At 33.0% G+C, this 11119-nt stretch overlaps 1 long non-coding RNA gene across 7 annotated transcripts; it reads left to right on the forward strand.

The window, feature by feature from the left end:
- The first annotated feature begins 323 nt into the window (after window positions 1-323).
- LOC104220755 (uncharacterized) lies at window positions 324-3880 on the forward strand. Of its 7 annotated transcripts, none has more exons than XR_011402442.1 (4): window positions 324-428; window positions 842-1116; window positions 2013-2099; window positions 3529-3880. It is a non-coding gene; the product is annotated as an uncharacterized lncRNA (long non-coding RNA). The 7 variants fall into 7 exon arrangements; XR_011402444.1 differs by lacking the exon at window positions 324-428 and adding an exon at window positions 439-617; XR_709585.2 differs by lacking the exon at window positions 324-428 and adding an exon at window positions 439-613.
- The last annotated feature ends 7239 nt before the right edge of the window (window positions 3881-11119 follow it).

The following is an 11119-nucleotide window of genomic DNA, read 5'->3' on the forward strand; positions in this document are numbered from 1 at the left end:
GCTCGAACTTATAACCTCATGGTCACATGACAACAATTTTTTTTTAAAAAGGTATAATTCTTTTTGGGATACTAACTGAAAAAAGAGTATCACGTAATGTTCTCTCATTTCAATTGTGATACAATCAACGGTAAATTCATTTAAGTTTTTGTAGTTTATCTAACCAAGTTCTTTTTTCATTTCTCATACTCACTTAATCCTCCATATATATATATATATATATATATATATATAAATGTGAAGGGAAGGACGAACACAGCTATTTTCAATTGTACATCCTGCATTAATTGTGTGTATACACTTTTAAATTGATAATTGTATCTGCTCTCTTTTGAACTCAATTTCTATAGAAACACGTGTACTCTACGTGTCCATCATAGATATTTTCATCAGTTCATCAAGATTCTTCCAAGATAAAGAACTGGAAGGTTGGGTCAAATTGAAATTCCACTTGATGTCTTCAATTGAAAATTTGGTCTCCTCATAGTCAAAATTTTCAGCTACAAAACTATTTTCTCTTTTAATCATTGATCTTCCTTTTTTTTTTTCTTTTCTGCTCCAGCTGCGTTTGTCCTTGGCTTTGATATTCTTTTCAAAATTTCTCTATTTTCCGGTTTGTATGTGGCTTTGATTCTCTTTTGTTTAAAGATAATTGATTTAGAATCTAAATTATGTGATTTACAATTTTCATTTTGCCTCTGATTTTATATTTTATGCTTTATTGTTTTTAGTTAAGTGTGTCTAATTTTGATATTAAATTTTCCCTCTTTCCCCGTTTTTCCTTTATGGATTCTGTCATACATGTGGTTATTTTTAAAAATGCCTCTTTAAAAATTTTCAGCTTTAGTAGCATGACTGCTCCCACAGCGGCTATAGGAAATTGCCACTCGGAGAAAAATAAACTACCAAGGGAAGGGCTTTAATGCAACCAATGTGTTTGATGAAGTTTCAATGTATTTGATGAAATTCTCCAATGAAAGGAAGATAGTTTCAACAATTCGGTTGACCTCTTCTCTGCAATCAATCAAGCTTTTTACATATCAATTGGCACTAATTAGATTAGTACAACTTGATTTCTACTACTGATGGCACTTTGAATTCCCATTTTGTTGATTGGTAAGCTTCTCTGAGATTTGTCATTGTATTCCCTCTATGTAATTTCATTGTTTTTTATTTTATATTCTCGGCTTTATTTTATAATTTTCTTACTCAATTTAGATTTAGTTTCTTACCTATGCATTTTTTTTTATCAAGATGCGAATCAGATTGTTTGCATGCTTATAGGGAGAGAAAGTATGAACTCGAAGGAGTTTCTAGAGTAGCAGAAAAAAAACTGGTCATAATCGGAAAAAAGGGGTAGGGGAGGCAATCGAAGAAAATGACATAAACAACTGTTGCCAAGGTGGTGTTGACTTGATAGATGAAAATTAATTAGGTATGGACTAATATTAGACTTATATTGTGGGTTTTGTATATCTTTTTAATTGTTATATTCCTATATGTACGCGCACACACACACCTATATCAGCATGGCACGAGCGAGCGACTATGTGAGTAAAGTATTCTTTTAGAAAATATTTTACTAAAAGATATCACTTGCCAAGTCATTTTTCCTATAATTGGTTGAACAGACCAAATGAAACACAAACTTTGTTGATAATCACAAAAAGTAAACAATGGAGAGTAAGCGATACAGAAGAGGAGTGGAGTGAAAATAATATTTAAAATATATACAACTACAAGCTAGAAAATAGTTGCACCAGTGAAAATAAATTCACCACCAGAGTGGAAGTTTCATTGTACTCATACTTACAATGTGCTTTATGTTAAAGTCAACATAGTATAATAGTTTTTCTCCAACCGGTTTGCAATTATTATTGAATTTCTCTCATGAATTTTATATGTTCTTCTTTTTTGCTTTGCTTTGCTATGTTATTTAGTTAATTAAATTGCTGAATTTTTCTGGCTACGGATTTATGGAACCTCACTTACTAGTGTATATTTATATATAGGTAATGCAGAATAGGGGTGAAAAGGATGTAAAAGAAGTTTTGAGTTTAAATAGCCTAAGGAGTATATGATGAGTCCAACTATGGAGAGTAAGTCGCACAGTTATCACAGCTTCTGCATCTAATAAAAGCTCTAATTGTTAGATTATTGCATCTATTACATGTAAACTATTTAAAGTTCTATAAAACATTTTGAATTTTGTTAAACTCTTCCCGACTTCCACTAAGATATTTCCAAGGGAAAATGGCAAAAGGTCCATATTTTAGATAAAATATTTTTTGTGCGCCTTTATATGAGAAACTTTAAGAATTTCCTAGAGATCAAAGGTTATCCAGCAGGTGATGGCTTCAAGGGAAAATGGCAAAAGCTCCATATTTTAGATAAAATATTTTTTGTGCACCTTTATATGAGAAACTTTAAGAATTTCCCAGAGATCATAGGCTATCCAGCAGGTGACGGCTTCAGGTGACATCTTTTAGGTGTTGATTTTAATTGGTATAGTTTATGTTGTCCTTGATTGAATCATAGTAAATTAAAATTATCTCAATTTATTGTTAATACCTCTTGGAGCTGATAAATATACTTGATAAATTGATGGTGTTGTTCTTAAAGTGCTCAAGTGAAAGGATAAGTAGACCTCTTAACTCACTTATTTAAATTGCAAAGGCTTGCTTGTTAGGTGTTGTCTTCTGGGCTGAAGCCTATTCCAGCATAAATTGAGCCTCTGGTCCTAAAACATCTAATAGTATCTAAGGATAAGTTATATAGATGAATATTCGATTTTGAATTTTTAGTCCGAGAAACTCTTAAATCGTTTTAGTGGATATGAAAGAAAAAAAAAGAATGTAGAAACAGAAAAATGTAATCTTCTTCCCATGATAAGGAAGATCTCAATTATTTTGCATTTATTTGAATATTCCAAATATTTGCCCGACTTTCTTCTTTCCTTTTCCAAAGGTAAATATAATGTTAATCATACAGCAAATATAGTGTGGCATATTTAGTTGAATACTTTTATTAACTATACCAAGGATCTCTTATGCATAGCTACTGTATTTTAGTGTCAGTCGGACATTATTTAAATTGCGGTGTTTAGTTCTATCTGCTATTAAATCTTAAGTATGACATTGTACTTATTTAAGTGTAATTATCTTCCTACTTTGTACGTGCAGCCAAGTTTCAAGTTGGTATCATACATATATTCCTTCAACCTGATAATATCTATTGTTAGCCCTTGGACAAAAGAGACCTCCTGAATGCTTATGCTCAGCTTTAGTATATGCAGTGGCGGATCTACTCTTTGAGTTATGGGTGCTTGAGCACCCATTACTTTTAGAGCCAAATACTATTACTTATATAAAAAACTAGTAAATTCATATAAATATATTAACCGAGCACTCATTATCAGTAGCAATTTTTCAGATTAAAAATAATTGAGCACCCACGATTTGAAAATTCTGGATCCGCCCTTGAGTATATGGATTTGTGTTAATCAATTTCTTTTTTAATTTGTTTCAGGCATTATTAGGTATCATCCATGGATTCAGTTGGTGTCATATATATAGTGAAACACCTAAACCATCATATAAATGGTATAGGGTATTGCTCAAAGTTAGTGGCGAGGCTCGTGCAGAAGATCACGCACAAAATATTGACCCCAATGTGAGAAGAGGAATTGCTGGTAGATGAATGGCATTTTAAAAAAATTATCTGCATGTCCACTGTATCCTTCCCGAGATTAAACTTCTTAGGCTTATTCATAGTTCAGACATATTTGGTATTCTGTTGCTAAGAAAATAGCTTCTCGAAACAGCCTTATAGCTTAAGGAAAGAACTTTATCAGAATAAATCTAGCTAATATGTTATTATATTTTCGAGCGCACTAGTTAGTGACTTCTATTATGAAAGTAAACCACAAAAAGAGGCAGTACTAAACTACTAATTGATGAATTGCTAATATAAGCTGTAGGAGATTTACATCTTAAGATGCAGATTCACAAACTATTTAGTAAAAACTCGGCATTGTTGTGCTATGATTAATGGTGAAGAGAAATTAGACTATTCTATCTACTTGACGGGAGTGAAAAGTGACTCATCTGACCTTTTACGGAGTTTTTTTATTTTATTTTATGTGCATTGTACTACTTTATTTATAATTTGAAAATGCTGCTTATGGATACGTACTATCAACATTCAATCTTTAATTTTAAGCATTACGCGCATGATTAAGAATTAGAGAATAACAACATTCCTTGGACAAATCAAATAGCAAAAGGCATATTTTGTTACATCACAGTATGATTTTACAGCTAATTCAATTATCGATATTAAATTCCACTTGCAGCATTAGCTCTAAGAGGCAAAAAAAGTATTACTTTGGAGTAGAGAAAGATTTTCTTTGCTAAAGAATAAATAGGATTTATAGTTGAGTGTAACTCATCTAGAATTGGGGTCATTTTGTGATTTTTTGCATTCAAAAAACATTTAGATGGTTTTGCATTTTTCTTCTTAAAGTGGTCCATTGTAATTACATGCTGAATTATTTTTTTATCCTTTATAAGTGGTTTCATTTTATCTACACAACTGTATTTTATGGACTCGGATGTCATTAACATCTTCCTATAATCTGGGAAGTGACACATTGATTCATCCAGCAACAGCTTAATTTGGTTGAGAAAGACAAAATAAAGTTATTTGTTGGACTGAAGTTTCAGGCCTAATATCCAAGGTAGGAAGCCCAAGAAGATCATGGAAGCTGATATCAGAAGTGATAGAAGTGATACAATAGCCACTGCTTGGATTCCAATCAAGAGAATGATGCAGTCTGGAAAAAACGATTTGTTCTTGGAGTTTTATAAACCTAGCTAAACATTTATTTGTCTTTTCTTTTATACAACAACAACAACGCAATAGAATTCCACTAATGGGGTCAGGGGAGGGTAGAATGTACGGAGACTTTATCTCTACCCGAAAGGATAGAGCGGCTGTTTCTTTTATTTGATATATTTAAGTTGTTCACAGAGGTGCAAGGATATGAAATGTCTTGAAGTTTGCGAGTAATTTGTGAATATGCCTAAGGCTTCCATTATGTTGGGCCTGTGCTCTTAGGCCCGTGCAAAGCACGGGCATTCCCATCTAGTATATATATATATATATATGCGCCTCGAACGCTATTGAACCGTCCCTGAATCCATGTATGCCACCTCCTAAAAATTGAACATATATATGGATATTGAAAATAAAAGATCTATATAGTTCATACTAGCTATTTGAGATTAAAGCTCAATATGTTGGTACAATTACATTAGTTCAATGTCTTTTCATGGTCTTTTAATCTTCATAGAGTTTATATATATAGTAGAAAATGCGGAAAATATTTAGTTAATGAACTCCACATTATTGAATACTGAAATGAAGCAGGTCTAGGTGGCTAGATGGGGTGACATAAGATTCATATATACTATCCCAATTAACTGATGATAGAGTGTACCTTATAAACAAGAGAGTAAGAAATATCAAACTAAATTATTGCAGTTATATAATACTAACCGCGAAATCATGACACAACTGTTCAAATTGTTGCCACTTGATTAATGGGATGATTCCATGACAACATGAAAAGACAATTGGCTTACATACTCCATAGTACTGTCTCCTAACGAAACATATTAATGCAGTTGATTCCATCCAATATCTTTCACGAGGTTCACGATATATATGAGTAAAGCTAATTCTCAATGAAATTTGTATGACAAAATATGTCTTCCATCACGACGTACTAGCGGAGGGCCTGGTAAAGCTAATTCTCAATGAAATTAGCTTTCTCAATGAAATTTGTATGACAAAATATGTCTTCCATCACGACGTATATGAGTAAAGCTAATTCTCAATGATATATATGAGTAAAGCTTTACCATATATATCATATATATGTTTTACGATATATATGAGTAAAGCTAATTCTCAATGAAATTTGTATGACAAAATATGTCTTCCATCACGACGTACTAGCGGAGGGCCTGGTGTCCTCTTCCTAGAGCAGAGGGCCTGGTGTCCTCTTTCTACAGATGGAGCCGTACTTGCTGCCAACACTTATCCAATCTTGACTCATTTTATGTTCGAAACTCGCAGCAGCTACACTTGCAACACTTTCCCACTTGTTTCATTTAGGTAGCGACAAAGGGTTAAATATACTCCTCTACTTTCAAATATTATTTATTTGTACCTTTCGTTATATTATTGAACTATCCATACTTTTACCGTCATACTTTGGAACAAAAATATCCCTATTTTGGATGGAGTGCAACTTGGCAGCACCAGATTAAAATGATCCATTTCTTTTTTTTACCCAACCCATTTTACAAAAAATCCACAACCCGAACCATATTTTAATTTTTCAGTTTTTTTAAAGAATTTTCTTTTTGTAAAACTTAAAAAAAAAGCAAAATATTTTCGTTTTTTTAAACTGAGTAGATACTGAAACGATTTCAAATATTGTTTATTTGTACCCTTCGTTATATTATTGGGCTATCCATACTCCTACATTCGTACTTTGGAACAAAAATATCCCTATTTTGGATGGAGTGCAACTTGGCAGCACCAGATTAAAATGACCCATTTCTTTTTTTTACCCAACCCATTTAACAAAAAACCCACAACCCGAACCATATTTTAATTATTCATTTTTTTAAAGAATTTTCTTTTTGTAAAACTTAAAAAAAAAGCAAAATATTTTCGTTTTTTTAAACTGAGTAGATACTGAAACGATTTTGCAAAACAAATTGTAAAAACTGAAAAAAATCGTTTTTTTAACAATTTTTTTTTGTAAAAACTGTAAAAACATATTTGTAAAAACTGAAAAAAATTGTAAAAACTAGAAATTTTATTTTTCAGTTTTTAACAGAATATTTTCGTTTTTTAAAAACTGAAAAACATATTTCCAACAAAATATTTTCGTTTTTGAAAAATGTATTTTTTTTCATTTTTTCAGTTTTTTAAAGATTTTCTTTTTGTAAAAACTGAAAAAACAAATTTGTATAAACTTAATTTTTTTTGTAAAAACAGAAAAAAATATTTTCCTTTTTTAACAAAATATTTTCTTTTTTAAAAAACTGAAAAAATTATTTTCAACAAAATATTTTCGTTTTTGAAAAATATTTTTTTTTCAATTTTTCAGTTTTTTAAAAGAATTTTGTTTTGTAAAAACTGGAAAAATAAATTTGTAAAAACAGAAAAAAAATATTTTTTGTTTTTTAACAAAATATTTTTGTTTTTTAAAAACTGAAATTTTGAAAAAAACTATAAAAAAAATGAAAATAGGGGTCGGGTTGTGGGTTTTTTTTTAAAACGGGTCGGGTAAAAAAAATGGGTCGTTTTAATCTGGTGTTGTCACGTGTCACTCCATCCAAAATAGGGGTATATTTGTTTCAAAGTATGACAATAGGGGTATAGATAACCCAATAATATGATGGTAGGGGTATGGATAGCCCAATAGTATAACAAGGGGTACAGGTAAACAATATTTGAATTTAAAGGGGTATATTTAGGTAGAGGCAGACTTGAAGTGTTAAGAGTGAATTCAATTGGATTCATTATTTTTACAACCATGACCGGTGTCATAATTTTTATCAAGGGAATTTAAAAAAATCAAGAAAGAAATAAACACACCAAAAAAATAAGAAGATTCAACATCTAACATAGTAACATTAAAAAAAAATTTAATCTGATAACACGATGTAAATTTTTTGATGAAATTGGTTCATCCCCTATATCTTAAAAAGTAGTAGTATAAATTTTAAATTAATGGACTCATATTTTACGAAAATTCAAAATTGAACTCAGTATTAAATTCAGTCTAGTTCTACATCCTCCTCCAAGAAGCATCAGTGTTAATCTTTATGATCTACCACTGGTAGAGCTTTATTTGTGATCTCTTGTTCACTTAGCAAAGCAACATTTGTTTCTGGCGCTCTAAATGACACCTAGAGTAAGAAACAATTGCACATCCCTGCCAGATGAAACAATTATTATCAAAACGGAAAAGGGCGAGACTTGCACCTAACATATCAACTCCAGTCTAAAAATACCCCTCGTTAACTTATTTTGCAAAGAATGATCCTACCGTTAAAAATTTGATATAATTGTGCCCTTAGTTCTAATGAGTGACTTATGATTTAATTTAATATTTTATTATTTCCACGTAGCTATTTCTGACTGGCCTTTAAATAAGAAAAACCTCAATCCAGATTTTACCCCCACCCATAACCCATCCAGATCGACCCGACCCGCTAAACATTATCTTACCCCCAAAACACCCGATTGTTGGGTTATTTTCCACCCAATTCATCACCAAATTACAATAATTTCTCTCCTCTCTCATCTCTCATCTCCCATCTTTTAACTCGAAATCTTTGATAAATTTGGCTTCGTTTCTTTTTAAGCTTCAAATGGCAGAATCTTCTTCTACTTCTTCTCATGAACCAGGTGACACTCTTGCTTGTTATTGCGGAGTGATAGCTAATTATTTTACTGCTACGATACCTGCGAATGGTAGTCGTAGATTCTATAAATATCCTCGTTACAAGAGTAATGGTTGTCGTTATTGGGAATGGCGCGATAAAGAACTTCCACCTCATGTATCAATATTTATCCACAAGCAAAAAATTACAATGGATGCTCTTCGTCAAAAAATGAATAAGTTTAGGAAGATGGTCAATGATATGGTTGGTAGTAAAGTTGAAAATTGGAATAATATATCTGCATTGGAGGAGAAAGTTTCAAATTTGGTGTTGAATTTGAACCAATGGAAAAAGTTTATAATATAATCATGGTCTATTTTTGTTATATTTGTGGCTTACAAAATGATGTAAAGAAGTTCTGTTTTGGTTAGTAGTGACCAAATGTGGTGACCATAGAAATCTACTGATCCTTATGGCTTACAAAATCTGCAGATTGTTTATCTTTGTGACTTGCAGGATGATGTAGAGATGTTCGTTTTACTTGCTAAGGGTTATGATGTTATGGCTTACAAAATTAGCAAATTGTTGGCATAATTGTTAAATGAAGGGAATTTGCAGGTTTTAGTTAGGTTAATGTCTGTATGTTTTAGTGCTAGTAGTTGAATTTGCAATTATCTTCATACTGCATTTCCATATTTCTGTTTTAAACGAATTTCCAATTTTCATTTCTATTTTCATTGATATGTTATGCTCATTGAAATCTAATGTACTTCTACAAGAACCAACACCATGTTATGCACATTCGAAAACAAACAACATCAATACAACAACTTCCACAATCAATAGATAATAAGATCATCAATAGATAACAAGGCATTGTTGTATGTAGCCAACAAAGATACTTAACAACCAATTGTCACAATGTACTTCACCCTAATATAATCCCAACAAACGATTTTTGGGGTAAATCAATACAACAACTTCCACAACCGATTCACCACAAAACAAACATAATAAGTTATAGTCATCACAAAAACATAATTTCATTTCCTAAGTTAAAAATTAGTCATTCAAACACAACTGAGGTCTCTAAAGCTTGATCTTCTTAGCCTTCATGTATACGGTAAAATCGGAGAGTCCAATTTTCCATCGTTATAACGTCTCGAATGCTCGAAATCACGGTCGAGTTTCATCCCTCGAGGACCATCGACGCTAGACCTCGGGGCAGTATGAGATTGATGGTTATGGAAAGAAAGCGGGGAATTCCCAAGGCATGAAACTAGAGACAACAAAGTCTGTCAGGCTAGTCTGAGCCCGTATCGTGGCATCAACTAGCTGTCCCATCTCTATATCTTTATAATAAATGAACTTGTACTATGTTGGGATTTTCTCTCTTATATAAAAGGGATCCTTGACATTTTGTAAACATTTGTTGCTCCATACTAAATATACTAGAACATTCTCTCTTCTCTCTAACACATTCTCTTAGTCTCGTTATCTCATTTATTGCTCATATTTGTTGTGTTCTATCAATTGTTCTTCATTTATTGCTTATTATTGGCCATAAAGAGTCGTCATTGCTTTGTTTATAACTGTTATTCCCCATCGACCACCCTCGATAGCTCTTACCCGAGCTTCGAACTCGACCCTGAGGCCCTCGAATAGGCAAGCCCGAGGCCCCAATTGACAGCGATTCGGTTTGATCAACATCTCGTTTTAAGCTCTTATTTCATTTCCAAGTCTTTCACATAACATCAGCTTCTTAGCAACTGGTATAAAAATAGATCACGTATTTTTAGAACCACTAAATCAAATTTAATTGTTATTACTATTTTCACGGTAAACAGTTTGGCGCCCAACGTGGGGCTAAAAATAATAGTGATTATTTTCTTGCTGGTTTAACTACATAACGAAAGTTATCTTTCACACCTTTTCTTGCTCAAGATCTTTGATTTCAGGTCAAAATGTCTGATTCAGTGAACAACAATCTTGAGAACCACGGAGAAAATTGTGTAGATGTTCCAGGTGCTGGTGTACCACCACGAAACCCTGAGAACGCACTAGAACCAGTTTTCGTGGATGCGGTCTCACACGATGCTCAACACGTCCATGTAAGCTCCCACACTAATAAAAGCGTGCACCAAGGAGACCAACCAGAAGCTTAGGAAACCCCGGCTAGGGAAGAACGGGAGGTTAGCCTTCACGTTATTTTTGAAATGTTGCAGGCACAACAACTAGAGATTGCTCAACTGTAAAGTCACCAGAAAACTCCCAGCACAGTAGCACCGGGGACGGCTCCTCGGGCCGAGCAGATACCGGAGAGGTCAAGGTACAATGGGTCGGTAGCCGACCCGCCATCATAAAGATGTTCGAGGACCTCACAAAGAGGATAGAATCGGGCGAGAAGAAGATAGAAGCCAATGACAAAAAGGTCGAGACCTACAACTCTAGGATCGACTGTGACGACCCGGCTGGTCGTCTTAAGAATTAATGCCCCGATCCCCTATTAATTGCTTTCCCAAGTTTATTTCTGTTATTTTTATTTGCCGGGATGTTCGGTTTTGAGTTTCGGGGAGTTTTGGGACACTTAGCCCCAGAATGAGAGCTTAAGTGTTGGAAAGTGGACCGTAATTGGAATAGTGTGAAGACGG

This window comes from Nicotiana sylvestris, chromosome 9 (assembly GCF_000393655.2).
Source record: "Nicotiana sylvestris chromosome 9, ASM39365v2, whole genome shotgun sequence".
In the NCBI taxonomy this organism is placed as follows: Eukaryota; Viridiplantae; Streptophyta; class Magnoliopsida; order Solanales; family Solanaceae; genus Nicotiana; species Nicotiana sylvestris.